This window comes from Callithrix jacchus, chromosome 16 (assembly GCF_049354715.1).
Source record: "Callithrix jacchus isolate 240 chromosome 16, calJac240_pri, whole genome shotgun sequence".
Classification (NCBI taxonomy): domain Eukaryota; kingdom Metazoa; phylum Chordata; class Mammalia; order Primates; family Cebidae; genus Callithrix; species Callithrix jacchus.
This window is the reverse complement of record NC_133517.1, coordinates 76,687,957-76,711,780: the sequence shown is the minus strand read 5'-3', so window position 1 is coordinate 76,711,780 and position 23,824 is coordinate 76,687,957. Positions and strand designations below refer to the sequence as shown.

General features: G+C 40.1%; 1 protein-coding gene, 1 long non-coding RNA gene and 1 pseudogene across 2 annotated transcripts in view; 1 reads left to right on the top strand and 2 right to left on the bottom strand.

Annotated features, from left to right (window-relative positions):
- SNTB1 (syntrophin beta 1) overlaps positions 1-23,824 on the bottom strand; it is a 282,625-nt gene that overhangs the window by 120,184 nt on the left and 138,617 nt on the right. The window lies entirely within an intron of this gene.
- Positions 1-23,824, top strand: part of LOC118148431 (uncharacterized) — a 101,854-nt gene that overhangs the window by 38,508 nt on the left and 39,522 nt on the right. The window lies entirely within an intron of this gene.
- LOC144579820 (condensin complex subunit 3 pseudogene) overlaps positions 1-23,824 on the bottom strand; it is a 49,671-nt pseudogene that overhangs the window by 10,571 nt on the left and 15,276 nt on the right.

Sequence of the window (23,824 nt, the reverse complement as noted above, 5' to 3'; positions counted from 1 at the left end):
ACAGGGAATGCCAATAAAGGCAGGCAACCGCTAGAAGTTAGGAGAGAGGCTTGAGGTGGTTTCTCCCACAAAACATCCGGAAAAAGGCCAACCCTGCTGACACTTTGGTTTCAGACTTCTGGTCTCCAAAACTTAGAGAGGATACATTTCTATTATTTCAAGCTGCCCAGTTTGTGGTCCTTTGTTATGGGAATCTTAGAAAAGTATTTCATAAATACATCATGTAACTATCTTCCTGGGAATAGCAGAACCAGGACTGCACTACTATTTAAAATATGTGGGAGCTTAAAGAAATGCATAAGATGCAGATCATTTAGAGCTGTGGAATCATGAGCCCATTTTAGTTTACTTTGGAGTTAAGAAGTGGTGTGCTTGGCAAAAAATCTTACTCCCACCAATATTCAGTTTTATAGCCCAGAAGGAAAATAGGGAACCATTCTGAAGTGAGGAACATGTACAAGGCATGCTGACCCAGGGTAGACCTCCACTCAATAAAGGACAGTGCCCTCGACTTCCTTCTTGGGGTAAAGAAAATCTAGACAACTTTTTTGCTGGCTGATGAGCCCTACATTTCGGGAACTGGGGAAGAAGAGGGAGGGAGGGAGTAAAGCAGCAGTGAAGTCAGGATGGCTGATTGGAGCTATTTTCAGCAGGCCAGTCTTTTATAACTCCTACTTTGTTCCCCAGTTGAACTGACCACTGCTTGATGAATTGTGTTTATCTGTAGTTCAGCGATAAAGTTCTCTTTTAATTCCCTGCTGAATAGAAATATTTAGGGCAACGCCACAGCTGTGTTTATTCTCACACTCCACCACAGTTATGTAAATACTGCCTATGGAACTATTTCTGATAACAGCCCATCCCAACCCCAAGGAATTATACACTCACTCTCAATGTCTGCCAAGATGAGCCGTTTCGATCCAGCTTGGCATGGTGTATGAATGATATCACAGCTTCTCAGAGATCATTTGGCAAAACTCACAATAAAAGAGTAATTTTCTTCCCCTCTTGCTCTCTCAAAGGCTTCCACGGAGTCAAATAATATTTCCCAGCATCCTCTACTTCCCCTGTTTAGAAACATGAGGCTGACACACAAACCTTGAAGCCTCCTCATTCGAAATTAATAAATAAAACAAAACTCACGACCTGACAACAAAAGTTTCAAGTGACCTTTCCCCTCTAAGCACCTCTGGAGAAAACACAGATGAAAGTAGTCAGGAGAATGAAGTCTTGCTGGCTTGCAGCAACTTCGGGGAATCAGGGAAATTCAAACCACATGGTCATATGGTCGCTTTCAGTTCCTCAAATCTGTGATTCCTATGCTTGATGAAAAGTACTTCTCAACATACACATAACAGTGGTTAACTCTAGATCATGACATTTTGGGGTATTTTTATTTCTACCTTTCTGCTTTTCTGTAGTTTCCAATTTTTTTCAATGTAATCAGAAAAAAAAATTAGAAAACTGTAAAAAATGCATATTGGTAAACCTTTTGCAATAATGTCATTGATGAAATGCTTCACTAGAAAAAAGTATTCTTATGTGAAAAAGGTAACATCAAAGAAAAAATTAGATTCTTGGAAAAATCCGAAAATGGGTTGTAACTACAAGATGTAAAAGAAAGAGGTAAAAAGATTGGTAGCAATCACATTTGTAATGAATACTTGTTCCATGAAGATGCAAACTCTATCACCAAACTTGTCCACTTTTCTCATTTTATCCTCACACCATCCTATGGTGAATGATACTATTGTGTCTGTTTCACAGATAGGAAGATGGTGTCTTAGCAGGGTAGTCCATCCTGCCTTTTCCCATCAGTAAGAGATAAAGCTGGAACTGGAACCCAAGTTCATTGGACTCTAAAGCCCATGTCTTAATCATTATGCATTATCTAACAGGATGGTTATAAAATGTAGTGATTTTGCAGGGAACGTATTTCATGTTGGTTGCTGTTCAGTATCTCTTGAATACCCTTCCTGTGTATTTGGAAAATTTTCCAAATTACATGTTGAGCTTCCCAAAGGCAGAAGCCGGAATCCAAGTTCTCAGCCTTCCTTGTTGCTCAAGGACAGAACTGCTCACACCGTATGGCAATTCTGAAGGAGGCAACATTAGGAAGTAAATGTGCATAGACATGCATAGACTCCATCGTTCGAAAGGCAGGAGCGAGGAGGCACCACACTTTTAGGTAGAGCTCAGTCAATCTCAGTTGTCATTGGTGTGTATGAGTTGTGAGATAGTTATTTACAAAGGCGACAACAGGGATATTTTCCCTAGAGCAGCACTCACAACGTGGTTGGTGTTGAGCTTCATAGATGGTTTACTGAAATTTTGAGGAAATCTGTAAACACCATATATCCTTAACCAGAGTTAATTCTATTGGCTGAAATTACAATCTCCAGCTAAGAAGGTGGATTTAGGAAGCAGGTTGACATAATGGGAGCTAATGAGATCATTTAAGGAATGTGTCAAGTGTGAGCAGTTAATGAAAAAGAAACCAGAAAAGGTGTTGTGCTATTTTTCACAAAAATCCCATTTCAAAAACAGGTCATGCATGACATAGTATTCTGCTAAGCTCTGGGAACCTGACAATATCTCTCATGTTGGCTAGATTTCAGTTTTTCAGTGACACATAAATTTACAAAATATGTGAAGAATTTCAGCACTTTGACCTTTCCTGGGGAAATGAAATCATTATTAGTTTTAGAAGAAAAGTCAGCTAATGTCAAAAGTAAAGAAAACATTTTGTTTTCCTATGATGCATATCTTCTATACCCCCCAAAATATTCTGTGGTTTGACCTTGCTCAAATGATTTAAAAATAATTATAAGCCATCTAAATAGACAATGAAAAAAATCTGCAGAAAAAATAAATGTACATTTGTCTCATAATCTTAGTACTTACATTGATAAACAATCTATCCCATAGTTCAATCTAGATCATAGCGTTTGGAATCTAGGGCCTATTTTTGCTTCTTTTGAATTAGATTATTTTAGGCTAGAGTTGCAAGAGTTAGCAAATAAAAATACTGGATGCCCAGCTAAACTTGAATTTCAGATAAACAAGAAATAATTTTTTAGTAGTAGTATGTCCCATGTCATATCTTGTGGTGGAGATGATGTAAAGTATGTGAGTCAGAAAAAGATACAGAAAATGAAACTGACAAGATGTTCTGATAGATGAACTGTGAGGTGGTGGGGAAGACTAAGCGTCAAGTTGATGCCTATGTTTCTGGCTTTGACAACTAAATTAATGACAGTGCTATTTACTAAGATAACAAACTGAAATGGATTCAGATTTGGAGAGAAACAGTGTGAGTTGGATTAAATATCTCCATTTGCATTTGGCTGTCCTGTTACAACATCAGAGTTTCAGTATCTACATGTACAAGCTACTCTTCAAGAGTCTGCTTATCTGATGGTTATTTTGTTTTAATGCCATCAATATCTTTCCAGTAATTGAAGTTGGATGAGCCGACATCCTTGACCCCTCTTGTCCTCTTCTCTAGGCCCCAGTGTACAGCTTTATCGGTATTATCTTGGCGGTAACTCTCTTTCAGAAGAACTAGCCAGACTGTAAGTTACAAGTTTTCTCAGTGGAGTTGGGGCAATCTTTAACCTAGGATGGAACTTAAGTTTTATTTTCTAGGCCAACATTGATCAAATGGTAGTGGCTGCCTGAAAGAATGTCTTGAAAGGAATCTGAGGCCTAATTCCAGGCTCAACTGGGGTAAGTGTCACAATCATTTATAGATGTTTGCTGTGGGCATGGAAGTGGGAATTGGCAGCACTCATGCTACCTACTTAACATTTCTAGAAAGCATTTTGACTTATAGCTCTCCCAAAATAGGTCACTTTATCTCCTCATTGCCCCACCCGTGGATAGAGTCCTGGATTTTTTTCATCTAATAATCTTTCTTTCAAGTACAGTCTCTCATTATATCAGAGTTTCATGTAAGATAATAAGATTTGTCTGTCTGACCCATTTACAAAATTGTGAGAAAAAAAGCCTTTTCATTCATCAATTATTTTTGAGTACCTAGTACTTGCCAGACATGCCATGAGGCATGTGAAGAGAACTCAGCTCAGATATTATTTCAGTGATCACTGAGATTATACTCAACCAATCTTGAACAAACATACACTTCTTAAAATTTCAAATAACTCAAGAAATTCCTAATATGGGGACTCATTTGTACCTATTTTAGGAGCAGAGAATCATCATTAAATTCTCAATAAATTATTATTATTATTTATTATTATTTTAGACAGAGTCTCGCTCTGTTGCCAGGTGCCAGGCTGGAGTACAGTGGCATGATCTCGGCTCGCTGCAACCTCCACCTCCTGGGTTCAAGCAATTCTCCTGCCTCAGCCTCCTGAGCAGCTGGGACTACAGGCATGCACCACCATGCCCAGCTAATTTTTGTATTTTTAGTAGAGACGGGGTTTCACCATGTTGGCCAGGATGGTCTCGATCTCTTGACCTCGTGATCCGCCTGCCTCGGCCTCCCAAAGTGCTGGGATTACAGGTGAGAACCACTGTGCCCAGCCTTCAATAAATTATTAAAGTCATTATTTACTATGTGAAGTTAGCAGTGCTTACACATAATAACAGTACTTCACCATTACCAAAATATCACTCATCCATTCAGTTTTAATTTTCTACTAAATCTCTCCTTAGTGAGGGCACAGGAGGAGAAAAGGGGAGAGCATACAGATAAAGGCATTGTGTCTCAAGCGCCTATATAAGATGTGTTACCTATAGAAGGCAGTAAATTAAGCCATTAGTATCCAAGAACCTATAAACAGGGACTATCAGTAGTTGCCACCCAGGAGAGATGGGCCATGAGAGAATGGTGGAGATAGAAGCTAGATGGGACAGGAAGGATTTAAAGAGAATCTATCCTACGAAGGGACTAGAGTGGTCAGGGAATTTGGGTTCAGGAAGTAGGAAACACCATAGGCAATTTTAGTTAGTACAGGAGAACTAGATACAGGCATAACTCAGAGATATTGTGGGTTCAGTTCCAGACCACCACAAAAAAGCAAATATAACAATACAGTGAATATCATAATGAGTCTCAGGAATTTTTTGGCTTCTCTGTGCATATCAGAGTTATGTTTGCTCCATACTGTAGTCTATTAAGTGTGCAATGGCAATATGTCTAAGAAAACAATGTACATACCTTAACTTATAAGTCCTTTAATACTAAAAATTGCTAATGATCATCTGACCTTGAGCGAGTTGTAATCTTTTTGCTGGTGGAGGGTCTTGTCTCAGTGCTGGTGGCTGACTGATCAGGGTGGTGGTTTTTGAAAGTTGGCGTGGTTGTGTCATTTTCTTAAAATAAGACAATGAAGTTTGCTACATTCATTGACTCTTCACAAAAGATTTCTTTGCAGCATGTAATGCTATCTGACAGCATTTTACCCTCTGCAGAACTTTTTTCAGAATTGGAGTCAGTCTTCTCAAACCTTGCTGCTGCTCTATCATCAATGTTTATGTAATATTCTTTTTTTTTTTTTTTTGAGATAGAGTTTCACTCTTTCCCAGGCTGGAGTGTGGTGGTCCTATCTCGGCTCACTGCAACCTCTGCCTTCTGGGTTTAAGTGATTCTCCTGCCTCAGCCTCCTGAGTAGCTGGGACTACAGGAGCACGCCACCATGCCTGGCTAATTTCTGTATTTTTTTTTTTTTTGTATTTTTAGTAGAGACGGGGTTTCACCATGTTGACCAGAATGGTCTCGATCTCTTGACCTCGTGATTCACCTGCCTTGGCCTCCCAAAGTGCTGGGATTACAGGCTTGAGCCACCGCACCCAGCTCAATTTCTGTACTTTTAGTAGAGACAGGGTTTCACCATTTTGGGCAGGCTGGTCTCAAACTTCTGAACTCAAGTGATCTGCCCGCCTCAGCCTCCCAAAGTACTGTGATTACAGGTGTGAGCCACAGTACCTGGCCAATTTATGTAATATTCTCAATCCTTTCTGGTCATGTTATCAATTTTCACAGCATCTTCACCAGGAGTAGATTCCATCTCAAGAAACCACTTTTTTTTCCTCATCCATAAGAAACTACTCCTCTAATTGCTCAAGTTTTATGATGGGATTGCAGCAATTTGGTCACTTCTTCAGGCTCCACTTCTAATTTTAGTTATCTTGCTATTTCTACCATATCTGCAGTTACTTCTTTTACTGAATTCTTCAGAGTTACCCATGAAAGTTGGAGTCAACTCCCAAACACCCATTAACATTGACATTTTGACCTCCTCCCATCACAAATGTTCTTAATGATATTTACAATGGTAAATCGTTTCCATAATGTCGTTAATTTATTTTGCTCAGATCCATCACAGGAATTACTGCCTATTGCAGCTATAGCCTTCAGAAATGTGTTTAAGAAATACATATGCCTGTATCTAGTTCTCCTGTGCTAGAAATACATTTCATAAGGCTAAGTATGATTCACACCTTCACTCATGATCATGTCTTAAATAATAAGATGTAAGAGTTAAAATTACTCCTTGATCCATAGGCCACAGAATAGATTTTATATTAGCAGACATGAAAACAACATGAATCTCCTTCTATACCTCCATCATAGCTCTTGGATGACCAGCTACAGTGTCAATAAGCAGTAATATTTTGATCTTTTTTTGCTGAGTAGCAGGTCTCAACAGTGGTCTTAAAATGTCAGTAAACCATGCTATAGAAAGATGTGCGGTTATCCAGGCTTTGTTTTCCATCTATAGAACACAGGCAGAGAAAGTTCTGCATAATACCTAGCGGCCCTAGGATTTTTAGAATGGCAAATAACTATTGGTTTCAACTTAAAGTTACCAACTACATTAGCCTCTAACAGGAGTCAGCCTGTCCTCTGAAGATTTGAAGACAATGACCTCTTCTCTAGCTGTGAAAGTCCCATGTGGTATCTTCCAATTCTAGGCTGTTTCATCTGCATTGAAAATCCATTGTTTAGTGAAGCCACTTTCATCAATGACCTCAGCTAGATCTTCTGGATAATTTGCTGTGGCTTCTACATCAGGACTTGTTTCACCTTGCACTGTGTTATACGGATGGCTTCTTAAGCCTTATGAACTAACTTCTGCTAGTTTCAAACTTTTCTTCTGCAGGGTCTTCACCTCTGTTAGTCTTGAAAGAATTGAAGACAAGCTCTGGATTAGGCTTTGGCTTAAGGAAATGTTGTGGTTGGTTTGATCTTTTATCCAGCACACTAAAACTTTTTCCATATCAGCAAAAAGGCTGTTTTGCTTTCTTATCATTTGTGTTCACTGGAGTAGCCTTTTGGTTTCCTTCAAAAACTTTCCCTTTGCATTCACAACGTGGCTAAGGGTTTGGCACAAGAAGCCTAACTTTCAGCCTATTTCAGACTTTGACATGCCTTTCTCACTAAGGTTAATTGTTTCCAGTTTTTGAATATAAGCAAGAGACATGTGACTCTTCTTTATACTTGAACAGTTAGAGGCCTTCAAAGAGTTATTCACTGGTCTAATTTCAAGATTGTTATGTTTCAGGGAACAGGGAAGCCTGAGGAGAGGGAGAGAGATGGGAGCAAGGGAAGAACAGCCAATCAATGGAACAGACAGGATACATACAATGTTTATCCATTAAGTTATCTGACTTATATGGGTGTAGTTTGTGGTACCCTAAAACAATTACAACAGTAACATCAAAGTTACCTATCACAGATCACCATGACAGATACAAGAATAATGAGAATGTATGAAATACTGTGAGAATTACAGAAGTATGACACAGAGATACAAAGTGAGCACAATGTGTTGGCAAAATAGTACCTAGAGACTTGCTCAAGGCAGAGTTATCGAAAACCTTTAATTTGTAAACAACAACAACAACAATAACAACAAAACCAAAAAGCCAAACAGAGTATGTGCAAAGCACAATAAAGTGAAGTGCAACAAAATGAAGTGTGCATGTTCAGAGGAAAAGCAGAAACCCAAGTTATCCTAGTTAAATGCATGAATGAATGAGCATCAAAGACAATAAAGTAAAAGGAATTTCGAAGCCATTTAAACCAATCACTCATTTCACATTTAAAAGCCTAACTTCTAGAGAAGAGAAATTATTATTTATCCAAGGTCACACTTGCAGGTACTATTATTTAGCCTAAAGTCCAGATTTCTTTTTTTCTTAAAGTTTTAAAAAATATTTTACTTTAAATTCTGGGATACATGTACTGAGCGTGCATGTTTGTTACATAGGTATACATGTGCCATGGTTGTTTCTGCACCTGTCAACCCATCATCTAGGTTTTAGACCCCACATGCATTAGGTACGTGTCCTAATGCTCTCCCTCCCCTTTCTCCCTGCCCCCATCATAGGCACTGGTGTATGATGTTCCACTCCCTGTGTCCACGTGTTCTCATTGTTCAACTTCCAGTTATGTGTGAGAACATGTGGTATTTGGTTTTCTGTTCCTGTGTTAGTCTGCTGAGGATGGTGGTTTCTAGCGTCACCCATGTCCCTGCAAAGGACACGAACTCATTCTTTTTTATGACTGTGAGTCCAAATTTCTTAACAACTAAGTTATCTATGTTCAGAGAATGTGGAAGGAATAGAAAACTCATGGTGTGCTGGGGGCAACTTTAACTTTTAAAATCATTTTCCAGAAAGCTAGTCCTAAATTTGGGACTAGTAGCGCTTTCTGTATTTTAAACACTCACTGTACTTTGTAGATATTTCACTGTCAAGGTCTTTATGAAAATGACAGCTTCATAATTATTTTCTCTGTGGAAGCCTTAGCTCAAAGACACTTTCACCTCTTTTGTAGATAGCAATAATCATTTTCATTACCTGAATGATTTAAACAAGCACAAACAAATAAATCAGCTACCCACAAATTGCTATTTAAAAAAAATCTGTATCTAAACTATCTAGACCAGTTTTAAAGCGTCATGAAATTCTGCAATGGTTGCAAAGAGGACAAACATCAGAATAATGCAAATGCTCAACTCAAGTTTTAAAAGGTCACACTACATGAAATTCAATCTTTCTCATCTTATAGTAAATGCCAAGGTGCCAGACAAGTTGGGGAGAAAGTCAGTCTCTTTGTGAAGCAGCAAAGCTATGGGGTTAGATTTGTTTTATTTTGTTTCAACTTCATTAGTTCCTGTTTCTAAAGATAATGTGTGTTAAAATAGTAGAACAGAAAAATTGTTACATTTGAAAGAAATTAATCCAAAGCCTTCTACATCTTGACATCAAGGTGCAAGGGGTGGGTTGGGAGGGGCAGGGAGTGGACAGCAAGAGGAGAGTGCTGTGTGTGTGCTGCCAGGGAGGGCTTCTGAGCTCCTAGGGTGGTCAGATGTCTGCCTCTGCCTCACAGCATCCAAACATTTGTTCCCTCCAGATGTGTGAGTCAAGTGATTAAACTTTATATTCAGCAGTGTACCTGTGGCCAATTTGCATAAGGGATGCTTATCAATTATCATGAAAGCATGGACTGAAAGCAAGACTTAAATGTACCTTCTACAAAGACGTAAACTGAAAGAAGCCAGATTTTCAGGTGCAGCAAGTATACACAACCTTAATCATGCTTGAATCATTCATCGAAAATATTCATTGAATATTGTCTGCTACGCAGCCTGCTAGGTACTGGAGATGCTGATGCAGAAAACACAGCCATGGCCTTCAAGGAGCTCACTGTCCAGAGGCTGAAGTGTGTGTGTGTGGCGGGGGGTGGGGGCGGGCAGGCGGGTGGTAGATGAACCCCGTGACTGCTGCCTAGGAGAGGCCACATAGCACAGACGTTAGAATGTCCTTAACAGAGCCAGTCTGCCTTGGTCCATGTACCAGCGATGAGCTAAGAAATCACCTCTCTGCATCTGAGTTTCCTCATCTACAGATAGAAATAGGCTGAATTATAACACGTACAGTGACTAGAACAGTGATGACCCTAAAGCTTACTTCTGAAGGAAGAGGAAATTTGACTAAGCCAAAAAGGAAGAGTAGAGGCCAAGGGGGGAGCATCCCAAGGAGAGCAGCAGCGTGAGGTAAAGACTTAAGTATGAGAGTGCATTGCACATGATGGAACATGCAAGTCCTTCTTGAGTGGCTTAGAAGTGTGGGAGAAAGGTGGCCAAGGAAGCAAAGGGACAAAAAGGAGGCAGCATGAGGATCCACTGACAGAATTATATAGCAGAGTGACCTGATCAAGCTTATATTTTAGTGATATCATGACAGGAAGACAGATTGGAAAAGACAGAGACTGGGGGCAAGGAGAGCAGCCAGAATGTCTCTGCAGTTACAACAGGGGCACAGCAAGTTCAAATGGGAGAATGCTTGAGATACTAAAGATCCGATTACAGCAGAGTAGGAGGGCATTCCATTAAGACAGTTTGATTTCTGAATTAATGTTTGTATATTTAGGAAATTGTGTCCTCCAAATGCTGAATTCAAAAATGACCCATCCATGGTTACAGTCTGCTAGGCATAGGAAGACAGGAGATAGAAAGATAAATTAGATCTAATCCAAGCCATTTGTAGCCTAGTGAGGTGAATGGTACAAAAATAATTATAATACATGGCAGAACAGGTGTGCCATTCAGGAAGCACAGAGTATCCAGGGAAGGAAAGCATGATATGTGTAAGGATGAGGAACTACTTCAGGAAGATGAAAGCATCTGAGATGGGGCTTAAGGAATAAGAGGATTCTGACAGGTGGAGAATGAAGAGAGGGTATTCCGGTCTGTGGGAAGATGATGACCCACATCATGTGAAAGGACAGAAATGTGAAAGCTGAGGATGTTCAGGAATAGCAAACAGTCCAGTTTATCCTGAAGACTATTTGTATAACTGTGTTTATTTCTAATAGCTTTATTGAGGTATAATTGCTATGCAATAAATTGGAAGTATTTTAAGTGCACAATAAATTTAGACATACATACGCCCCCATGACTAGGCCTTCTGCCATTCCTCTTATTAGAGATTAGTCTGCATTTTCTAGAATTTTAATAAATAAAACCATACAATATGTATTCTTTTGTCTGGCTTACTTCACACGGCATAATCGTTTTAAGATTTACCCATGTTGTAGCATGTGTCAATAGTTCATTCGTTTTATGGCTAAGTAATCCATTATATGGATACAGCACCGTTTGTTTATTCACCCTTTGATGGGAAAGTGGGTTGTTTCTAGTTTTTGGTTATAGTAATAGCAGCAAATAATGCTGCGATGAAGACTTGTGTTTTTGTATAGACACATACTTTTACTTCTCTTGGGTAAATAGCTAGGAGAGAAATTGCTGGCTCATATGGTAGGTGTGCCTTTAATATTTTAAGGAATAGCCAAAGTGTATCCGAGTGACTGTACCATTTTTCATTTTCAAACTGAAGTATATGAAGGTTTGAGTTCTTTCAGATCCTTGCCAATACCTAACACAGTCATCCTTTATAATTTTAGCTAGACTCATATGAATGTAGCAGTATCTCACTGTGGTTTTAATTTGCATGCATGCGTAGACTAATGAAGTAGAGCACCTTTTCCTGTGCTCATTTTCTATGCGTCTTTCTTCTATGATCAAGTGTCTGCATACATTTTTGCCCTTTTAAAATTGCTTTTATTGCCTTTTTATTATGAGTTTAGAGATTTTTTAAATAAATAGGCTCTTTGCTGAGCATGGTGGCTCATGCTTATAATCCCAGCACTTTGGGAGGCCGAGTATGTGGATCATTTGAGGTCGGGAATTCAAGACCAGCCTGGCCAAAATGGTGAAACCCCGTCTCTACTAAAAATACAAAACATCAGCCAGCCACGGTGGCATGCACCTGGAATCCCAGCTACCAGGGAGGCTTAGGCAGAAGAATTGCTTGAACTTGGGAGGTGGAGGTTGCAGTGAGCCAAGATCATGCCATTGCACTCCAGCCTGTGCAACAGAGCAAGACTCCATCTCTAAACAAACAAAAGCAAATAAATAAATACAATATATATGCTCTGGATACAAGTCATTTATCAATACGTACTTTGTAAATATATTCTCCCAATCTTTGGCTTATGTTTTCATTATCTCAATAATAGGTTTTTAATTATAATGAACTCTGATTTATTAATTTTTGCTTTAGGAATTGTGTTTTTGTGTCTTATTTATCACTTTTCCAAGCTCTAATTCCAGCATGTTTTGTTTTCTCCTAGAAGTTTTATAGTTTTATGTTATACTTTGAGGTTGCTGATACATTTGAATGAACTTTTGCATATGGTATAAAATATAGATTGAAGTGCTTTTTGCATTTGGATATTCAAATTTTTTTTTTTTTTACAGAATTGGCAGTATGCCCATAGATATTCAATTTTGATAGCACCATTTGTTTAAAATACTATTTTTCTTGAATTGCCTTTGTACTTCTGTGGAAAGTTAGTTACCCACATACATGTGAGTCTATTTCTGGACTCCCTGTTAGGTTTCATCAATCAATTCATCTATCTTGATGTCAATACCCCACTGTTTTGATTGCTGTAACATTATAAAAGGTCTAGAATGAGGTGGTGTTTGTACTCTAGTTTTGTCTTTTTAAAGGTGTTTGGTTATTCTGAGTCCTTTGCATTTCCATATGAATTTTAGAGTCAGTTTTTCAAACTCTATTAAAAAAATCTACTGAGATTTTGATTAATATAGCATGGGATCTACACATCAGTGAGGGAAGTCTTACTGTTGTAACATTATAAAGTTATTTCTTTCTGAAGATACATATTTCTATTTGATGTAATTTTCTTTCTGCCTGAGTCTTCCTGTAGTATTTCTTGTAGAACACGTCTGCAGGTGATGCATTCTTTGAGGATTTCTACATCTGAGTAAGTCTTTATTTCACCTTAATTTTTGAAAGATATTTTTGCTGGGTACAGAATGCTACTTGGCAGCTATTTTTATTTCAGTACTCGAAAGATGTTGCTTAAATGCCTTCTCATTTGCATTGTTTCTAGTGAGAAACCAGCTGCCTCCTCTGTTCCTCTGTGTGTAATGTGTCTTTTTTTTCTTTAATGGCTTTTTTAAAGTTTCTTTTTATCACTGGTGTTGAGTATTGTGATTACAAGTACTTCGGTGTCTATGGTGTCATTAGTTTTATATTCTTGCATGTATGGTTTATTGAGCTTCTGTGGACCTGGAGGTTTACAGATTTTGTCAAATTTGAGTAATTTTCAGCCATTATTTCTTCAAATGTTTTTCAATTCCTTTTCCCCTTTGTGGACTCCAACTATAGGTGTATTAGGCTGCTTGAATTTGTAGCATAGCTGATTCTCTGTTCATTTTTTTGTTTGTTTTTGAGACTGAATCTTGCTCTGTCACTAGGCTGGAGTGCAGTGGCACAATCTCAGCTCACTGCAATTTCTGCCTCCTGGGATCAAGCAATTCTCCTGCCTCAGCCTTCCAAGTAGCTGGGACTACAGGCACACACCACCATGTCCAGCTAATTTTTGTATTTTTAGTAGAGACGAGGTTTCACCATGTTGGCCAGGATGGTCTCAATCTCCTGACTTCATGATCCACCAGCCCCGGCCTCCCAAAGTGCTAGGATTGTGGGTGTGATCCACTGTGCCCAGCTTCTGTTTATTTTTTAAAAAGTATCTTTTCTATGTTTCATTGGGAATAGTTTCTATTACTAGATGTTTTTGGCTATGAATGCCATTTGTTGCATTTTTCATCCATGCTTTGTAGTTTCATATGTAGAAGTTTGACATCAATTTTTTTTAAATTTCACGTTTTAACTTTTTGATCATAAGGAATATCATTATATTAACCATTTAAAGGTCCATGTTTGATAATTCTAACATCCATGTCAGTTCTGTGTCAGTTTCAACTGATCAGTTTTTCTCTACATCACGGATCAGATTTACTCCATCTTTGCATGTTTGGTAATTCTCTCTCTCTTTTACTTCTTTTGAAGAGAGAGGGTCTTGCTCTGTTACCCAGGCTTTGGTGCAGTGGCACCATCATAGTTCACTTCAGCCTCAAGCCTCTGGGTTCAAGCAGTTTTCCTTCTTCAGCCTTCTCAGTAGCTGGAACTATAGCTGGCTCTGATGTGCCACCACACTACAGCTCACACAGGTGAGAGCTGGCCCCTGGCTGCCCCTCTCCTGCCCGGTAGTGTACTTGCCTCAATGGTTTGGCCGTCCTGGAAATGGAGAGAAGTGTTTGGAAATCCATGCAGGAGGAAGAATAGACAGGACTCAGTCAAACACTTCGTTTAGGACAGAGGAGGTACAGGATGAGAAAACTTTCCCAGAGTCCTAGAGCAATACTCAAATTAAAATGTGCTACCACAGCTGGTAGATTATTTTATTTATTTATTTATTTATTTATTTATTTATTTATTTATTTATTTTTGTAGAGGTGGGGCTCTCGTGTTGTTGCCCAGGCTGGTCTTTGGCCTCAAGCAATCCTCCCTACCTTGTCCTCCAGCGTGCTGGGATTACAGAAGTAAACAACTGCACGTTGCCCTGGCGATTTTTTCACAGGTGCCAAACATGGTGAATTTTACCTTATTGAGGGTTAGATAGTTTTATATTCCTAAATATATTCATCAGAGTTTTTTTTTTTTTCTGGGACACAGTTATTTGGAAACCACTTGGTCTTTTCAGATGTTGCTATTGAGGTTTGTTAGGCTGCACTGGAGTGGTGTTCCATCTGGGGCTAATTCTTTCCACAGAGGTGAGGCCCTTATGTGTGCTCTACCCAATGTCCCATGAATCATGACATTTTCCAGTCCCACTGGCAGGATAAGCCTTATTTCAGGCCTCGTATGAGTCCTGAGCACTGTTTCTTCTTCTCCTGTGGTATAGTTTTTGCCTTGGCTCTGTGTAGTTACCTCATACACATACACTGATTGGTATTCAGCTAAACTCTATAGGACCCTTTTCAAAAACTCCAGAATTGTCTGTGCAGCTCTCTCCTCACTGGCATCTACCTTGTGAACAGTGGCTGTTTTGGTCTTCCAGTCTCTGAGCTCTGTCTTCCCACCCCAGGGAGTCTGGCAGGCTCTCCTGCGGTTCCCTCTCCCTGGGCCATGGCTTGAAAGATCAAGGCAGGGGCATTTCTCAGAGGGTCGTCTCATCTGTTTCCCATCTCTCAGGAATCATTGCCTGATGTCCAAGGTTTTGAGCATTGTAGTATCACACATTTTGCCTGTTTTTTTTTTCGTTTTAGGAAGAAGGGTAAATATAGTTCCCATTACTCCATCTTGGTCACAGTCTTCTATCATGCTTTTTCAGACAAGTCTTTAAGATATTGTCTTTTCAGTGTGACAGTCTTTATCATGAAGGCATTATGGCATTTTCTTGGATGTACTAAGTGACAGCTAATTAGACTGTATTTGCTTCAGGTCAGTTGAAAGGTATTTATTGGGCAGCTGCTATGCACCTGTCACAGTGTCTATAAACAGGAATCAATCCCAAAGGGTCTCTATATTCCTGGCATCAGTTTACAAATACAGATAATTGGAAAGGACCAATTATAGGGTTTGTATATTATCCATGCTTTTAGTACTCCCTCCTTTCTTCTGGTACCTGCCAATGTCACCACGAATTTTACATCAGGAACGGCTGGGGAAAATAAGAAATTCAAACTAAACGATTTTACTAATTCTAAGCAGCCTTAGTAAAAAGACTTAGGGGCAGACGTTGAAACTCTGAGGAGAAATACTTTATGCTGATAAGCTGTTGCCTTCTCTGTTTCATGCTATTACTCTACTCCCATAACCATAATAGAAAGTTGGCTTGACTTCAGATAGGAGAAAATGAAGCTTCAAATGGTTCCACCCTAGAAGCTGAGGGGATGAATCAGGCTGGGACAAGGGCATAAGACTGATGACATCACGGGGTTGGACTGCATATAACAATCTCTGTAGTGGCTTCAGCTTTGGGATGAGCATTTCATAAAATGTTTGAGGCAATTTATTGACCTTTCATGAGTTGGAGCGGTTGACATTTTGCCTGGATCTGAGCCAGAGTGAGTGCTATTCTAAATGAGAAATCAGTTATCCCATCTGCACTAAAGGAACTTTTTCTGATCCTTTGTTAAAGCTTTATTTCCAAGGCACTGAGTGAATTTAATTAATTTTACCACCACCATCCCCTCCTTAGTAAATTCCTCACACATGTGGATTCACTAGGAAATTGAATTTCATCTCTAGAAAACAACAAAACAGGACATTCGGCTAAAGGATGAGAGATTAGTTTGGTGAAAGCTCAGTGATATATTCAAAATGAAAATGGCTGTTAAACGTAATGGGATGAATCATATTAAAATGCAGATTCTGATTCCACAGGCCTGGAGCAGGGTTTGAAACTCAGCATTTCTTACAAATTCCCAGGTAATGTGATGCTGCTAGTGTCCCTGCAGCACACTTTGAGGAGCAAGAAGCTAGAAAACATTAAGACATCATTCATTGTCTCATTGTGATGCTAAGTCACTGTTGTACCCTGGAAAGCCTTCTCAATTTAACTTTAATCTAGTATAAAATGTTCTCTAAGGTTCCTTATAACTCATAAAAATGTATCATGTTCTAGAAAGTATAGGTCTAGCTTCCTTGTTACCCATGAATTCCTCTAGTCTATTGTCAGACATTTATTGAGCACCTATTATGTGCTATAGGACACAAATGAAATGTCACATTGTGATTTGGCATGGATGACGAGAAGAAGTCACAGTTTAGTGGAGGAAATGGGATTTCTTTCCCATAAGCCATACAATGCCGTTAGGGTAGCTTTGGAAGGGGTTTGAAGACCGTGTAATACGATGGTTCCATGACACATGGGCTTTGAAGTCAGAAAGGGCTAGCTCAACCCAATTCTGTCACTTACTACCTTGGTCATCATATGGCAAGTACTGGAAAAATGATAGCCAGGGTTTCTCAGAATAACAATCAACATCAACAATGGTGGTCCTAAAGAAGGCAGACAAACAACTGCTTAGAGTAGGTGATATCCATATGAGGACTGAAGGATGACCAGAAGATTGTGAAGATGTTAGGGGTTTGTGGGTAGGGAAGTGAGAGGATGATTGCAGGCAGATGTCACCAAGGTGTCAAATAACACATTGCCCTATTTACTTAGTATTTTCTAATAAGTGTGAAAATACTGTAGCTTTGTAAGTAGATCAAATTAAAACTCCCCTGGGGAACCTAGCTCATTAAAGGTATCCTATGGACATTTCCTCTTTGAAGTCATAAGGAGGCAAGATTTTAATGGAAAATGTATGATGGACACAGACTCAGAGGCTCTGGGTTTGAGTCTCAGGCCTGCTCCTAGCAGCTCTTCATCATTCGGAGTACATGGACACACTATTCTTTCCATTTCTAGCAGCCCCACAATGTAGGTACCATTACTGTTACTATCATTCTGTGAATGAAAAGACTGAAGCCCAGAGGCATTAGGTAAAATGCTCTAAGTTATTAAGGTAAAGGAGGTGTTTGACCTGAAGTTCACCGGGTCAGGTTTGGTACTTTGGGACGTTTGCCTTTGTTTGGTTATTTCTAAAGAGCATATCTTATACTTCCCCAGTGATTACCCTTGCCTAGAAAACATGGTGAAACTGGAGATTTCCAGGCCTCTTTTTTGGAGGTTCCAATTCTGTGGAATTGGGATGGGGCTACAAATCTATATTTTTATCCACTGATATTGCCCCCACATCTCCATATTAGTCTTATTTTTAGAGGAATTTGAGAAGCAGCATGACCTGCAATAATGGGTTGAATAGTGTCCTCTCAAAATTAATCTCTATCCAGAACCTCAGAATGCAGCCTTATTTGGAAAAAGATCTTCGCAACGTAATTATAGTATCATCTCATGAACTCTAAATCTAATGATTGTGTTCTTACAAGAAGAGGAGAGGACACACAATGGTATACATGCACAGAGAAGGTCAGTAAAGATGGAAGAGAGAATGCAGAGATGCAGCTGCAAGCCAAGGAATACCAAGGATTGAAATATCAAGGACACTAGAAGAAGGAAAAGGCAAGGAAGGAGGATTCCTCTCTAGAAGTTTTGAAGCAGTACCTTTAGGTCTTGGCAATCAAGACACTGACCCTACCGATGCCTTGATTTTGAACTTCTAGTGTCCAGAACTATGAAAGAATACATTTCTGTTGTTTAAGACACCTGGTTTATAGTAATTTGTTATGGAAGTCCTAGAAAACTAATATGCCTGCCATTTGGAAGATTGGGGAAATAATTATTGTCTTAAATTGACATTTTAACATAAAAAGCTGGCAACAGAATTGCTTCTTTGAGAGAAGCAGCAAGGTGGCTTGGATGTAGAACTTAAAGATAAATTTATTTTTCACCGCAAATCCTCTATACCTTTTGAATATGAAACCAAGTGCACGTACAGATGGTCCCTAACTTAGAGTGTCGACCTAGGATTTTTCAAGTTATGATGGTGCAAAAGCAATATGCATTCAGCAGAAACTTTACTTCAAGTACCCCTACGACCTCCCTGCCTTTTGCTTTCAGTAGCACATTCAATAAATTACATGAGATATTCAACACTTTTTTTATAAAACAGTCTTTGTGTTAGATCATTTTGCTCAACTGGGGGCTAATGTAAGTGTTCTGAGCATGTTTAATATAGGCTAAACTAAGCTATGATGTTCAGTAGGGTAGGTGTATTAACTGTAGTTTTGACTCAATGTTGTCAACTTATAATGGATTTATCAGGATGTAACCCCATTGTAAGTTGAGGAGCATCTGTATTACCTATTGAAAATAAATGAATAGGCCAGGTGTGGTGGCTCATGCCTGTAATCCCATCACTTTGGGAGGCCGAGATGGGTGGATCACTTGAGGTCAGGAGTTTGAGACCAGCCTGGCCAACATGGCAAAACCCTGTCTCTACTAAAAATTCAAAATTTAGCTGGGCTTGGTGGCACAAGCCTGTAGTCCCAGCTACTCAGGAGGCTGCGGCAGGAGGATCACTTGAACCCGGAAGGCAGAGGTTGCAATGAGCTGAGATATGCCACTGCACTCCAGCCTGGATGACAGACAGAGCAAGACTTCATCTCCAAATAAATAAATAAATAAATAAATATTTTAAAGTGATATCCTAGAGCAACAGGTAAGCTACTTGGGACCAGAAATGTACATGTTTCTTGGACTTCACCAGAGAAATAAACAAATTGCATTAAAACCATTCAACATTAAGGTCACATTCCAAAGAGTGACTTTCAGGGTCAATCCTGGGGGTCAGGATGATTTAACTCACCTGTCAGAACCTTGTACAATGACAATAAAACCACTGCAAGATGGCACAGAGCTCCTATAAGACACCAAAGATCAGAATCCTCTACTTGTTAGGATAAGAATGGGGAACACGTTTTTATCTTTTTTTTTTTTTTTTTGAGACAGAGTCTCACTCCGTCACCAGGCGCCAGGCTGGAGTGCAATGGCGCAACCTTGGCTCACTGCAACCTCCACCTCCTGGATTCAAGCAATTCTCCTGCCTCAGCCTCCCAAGTAGCTGGGACTAGAGGCGCACACCACCACACCCAGCTAATTTTTTTTGTATTTTGAGTAAGACGGGGTTTCACCTTGTTGGCCAGGATGGTCTCGATCTCTTGACCTCGTGATCTGCCCGCCTCAGCCTCCCAAAGTGCTGGGATTACAGGCGTGAGCCACCGCGCCCAGCCTATACGTTTTTATCTTTAGTTTATGTCCAGAAATACACTCAAAGGCATGAAGTGACTTACTTCACATAAGGGAGAGAGTTAAGTATCAGGGCCATTCAATCCATTCATTGTAATATTTATTGAGAACTTAGTGTGTGCTAGGAAGTGGGATGTAAAGACATAGGGAAGAATCAGATGCCTTCCTGTGGCTGTCCTGGGACAGTTTGCTATCAGATTCATTCCTTGCATTTTTCCTGAGTTTGGTCAGTATCACAGGGGGATGATTCCCTGAGGCTACTGTGTCACATGACTTCTGCCAAATAGGAAGCATTGAAGGAGACTGGAGGGCAGGAGGAAGAGAAAACCATGGTACCTCAGGTCCCCCACTTGACCTAGTGTAGAATCTCCAGCAGCAACAGTGTCTTCTCTATGGCTCCACTAGTTGGGCAGGTCCACTGTGGTTCCAGCTTTTGCAAAGTGGTGCTGCACCCTGGATACTGGTAGCATCTTCCCTCTTACTTTGTCCCTGTAGCCTAAGAGAGGTAGGGCTTCCTGCTATTGCTAATCTCCAAATGGCTTCATTTCCTGCTGGATTCTCAGTTCCTTCCTTACCAATGAACCAATTCCCTGCATTCAATTATCTCTGTTAAAATGCCCTAGAGTAGTCTGGACCCTGAAAGGCCTCTGCAGACTTTGATTTCTTGTTGTTGTTGTTTTTTCTGCTGCCCAGGCTGACATGCAGTGGCGTGATCTCAGCTCACTGCAAACTCTATCTCCCAGGTTCGAGTGATTCTCCTGCCTCAGCCTCCCGAGTAGCTGAGATTACAGGCACACATGACCATGCCCAGCTAATTTTTGTAGTGTTAAAAGAGACGGTTTCACCATGTTGGCCAGGCTGGTCTAGAACTCCTGACCTCAGGTGATCCTCCCACCTCAGCCTCCCAAAGTGGGATTACAGGTGGGAGCCACTGGGCCTGGTCAATTTTCTGTCCCTTTAAGCCACACTCTGCTTGGGCCATGACGGACAACAGAGCGGCAAAAACTCTGTCAGATTCCCAGAAGTGCCTGTACCAGGGCCTCTTGCTCTATTTTGACTGGTTGGAGCCAAGGCCTCCTGGATAGGGCAGGACACTGTCCCTCCCAAGGCCAAACCTTGTGCCAACCTCTCCTCCCCAACAGCCCCTCTGGTTTAGAGTTTAAGGCTCTTCAGGACAAGCAATTCTAAGCAGAAAAGCTGCAACTGCAATTTAAAGTACCTGCCACATGGAAGTAGAGAGGCTACCTGTGACAATCGTAAAGCTACGCAGCTCTCACAAGGAGGCCTACAGAAGTCACGGTTCTGGTTATCATGAAAAAAAATATGCTGTACTGCGTGGTCCAAGTTGGAGAATATTTTCCTTCATAAGCAGTGCCTCATGGGTTTGGCAAACTATTGTGTTGACTGAGGCAATCATTGCAAAAGAGAGTTTTTTCATTTAGACACCAGGACTTGGAAGTTTTTGAGGAATATCCAAGGCACCAAAAATATCATAGCTGAAGAAATCCTAAACATCTGTTTGACCTGGCCCATAGCAACATGTAGACTGCAGGAATGCTCAAGGGGAAAACTGAGAAGCTCATCTCTATTTCTGGGACACTCTTGTGCTCCCTTTGTTTTATCCACTCATCAGTCCATCCAGCCATCTATCCATTCCTTCAGGGAGTATTTATTCATTGCTTACTCTGAGCCAGTCCCTGGGCTGGACACTGGGAGATGGAATGAAGACCAAAAGCAAACAAGGTTGATTTACTCGTGGAGCTGGTGAGGAAGACAGATGTTAATAAAAAGAAAAGGCAGGATCAGCACAGTGGCTCATGCCTGTAATACCAGCACTTTGGGAGGCCGAGGTGGGTGGATCACGAGGTCAGGAGTTAAAGGCTAGCCTGACCAATATGATGAAACCCCATCTTTACTAAAAAAATACAAAAATTAGCCAGGCGTGATGGTGTATGCCTGCAGTCCCAGCTACTCGGGAGGTTGAGGCAGGAGAATCACTTGAACCCAGGAGGAGGAGGTTGCAGTGAGCTGAGATTGTGCCACTACACTCCAGCCTGGGCAACAAAGCAAGACTTTGTCTCAAAAAAAAAAAAAAAAAAAAAAAAAAGAAAAGACAAAATGAAATGTAAAACTACTGCATGGTAACAGATGTAGAGTTGGGACATCGAGTGTCAAGCTGGCAAAGCTCATCGCACACAGTTGGTGAACAGCTATAGGCTGTGAGTTTCTTGTGGGCCCCAGTGATGGGGCAAGGGCATCTTCAGTGAGGTTTGCTTTTTCCTTACTTTCTTATAGCATAATAGCTTGTGAAATACTTTAATACATATTGCCTCGTTTGATTTTCACACCAATGCTCTAATGGCAAGATTTGAGAAAAAAAGTTGGAGAATTACTGTAGCAGAAGTTAATTCAGATGAAAATATGACAGAAAGGGTAAATAAGTGAGGGCAAAAAAGAGAACAAAGTGTTTTCCAGTCTCTATATTTTTCAAAAATTAGTGGTCTTGTCTAAAAAATGCTAATAATTATACGCTAGGAAGGCAGAAGGAATGTCACAAACTCACATTCTAGCATTTTAGCTGTGGCAGGATTTGGTTATGCTACAGTTACACTTGATTTTACCGAGGCAAACAAGGCAAGGGTTCCTTTTTTGAGCAAAGGTATCCTTAGACCCAGAATGAAAGCAAGCCAGCTGCAAATAGTAAAGGTCTCAAAAAGCAACAGCTAAAATTGCTGTAACAAAGAATGCTTTTCACATGTTCTAAGTGTGAAAAGGCCCAGTGGTCTTCATCTGGGACCTCTGGGTTACAATCATTTACTTGGATGACTTCAAGTAAAAAGGAAGTAACATGGCAGCCTTTGAGACTCTATATTAAGAAAGATATAAAGTAAGGAAGAGCGAGAAAAAATTTCGTTTATAAAACAGTCCAATCTTCATGAGAATTACTGGTGTTTCTCAGCAAATATTAATCAGCCTGACTGAACTCTTAGTACATTTACATGATGATCCCATTAGTCACAATAGGATAGGTTTATACTGTGGTATCAAATGATCCCAAAATCTCAGTCACTTAGCACAACAAAAGTTTATGAAAATCATATGCCATATGTCCACAAATGGTCAAGGTGTCAGAGTGGATACACACTCCATTGGATCACTGGAGAAGCCAGGCTAAAGGAAGCTTTGTCATTTTGTCCTTGCACTTCCAAGAACACACATACTTATCATTGTCTCAGCCCAGAAGTACACATATCACTTCCAGTCACATTTCATTACCCCGAATTAGCCAGGAAACCCAACATAACTGTAGGAAGGCCTGGAAATGCAGGAAAACAAAGGGACTATTTGGTGAGCACTACTGTCTTTGCCACAATAACCTCCTTCCAGAATTCCAGAAAACTGATCAGAGGAGGTAAACTATCTTTGCCACAATTCCCCAAACCATAATCAAGGCACAATTTCCTTTAAAATCTTATTTTGAGTCTTAAGAAGAGATGAAATTAGCATTTCTTGAGCTTCTACCATGTAGTCAATCCTTTGTGTAATGGATACTGTGAACTTACTCAACCTCATTTCATCTTCTTCGTATTGTATCTTGCTGTACTGCAGAGGATAGAATGCCTAAAGATATATCCACCTTCCCAGATTCCCTTGCAGCAAAGGTTCTGGAAACAGGTTCTGCCAGATATATATTTTATATATTCTCATGAGAGGTGGAATGTAGATCTCATTCCACCTCTCATGGGAATATATGTGGAAGAGAAGGAAATACTCCTGATGCTTTGGCTTCTGCTGCCAATAAACAAAGCTGTGAGAAGCATGGCAGCCAACTTAGAGTTCTAGTGTCCAATCCTTAGCTTTCTGGGTGTCAGAAGGCAGCTGCAAGGTGCCAGCTCCCTCATCCCAGTTTTTCAATTCGGGGATCACTGTTCTTGTGTAGCACAGTTTCAATGGCAACCTCCTGGTTCTCTAGTTTCACTTTTCTATCAGTTTTGAGGAGTTCAAAGGGTTACTAATGGAGAACCAATCTAAAGTCTTTTCCCTGAGCCTTTCCATTTTTTTTTTAACAGGCAACTAATTCCTTTTATTAAATACCTTTCTGCTGAAGTTACATAGACTAGTTTCTATTTCCTTCACTGAATCTGACTGTAGTAA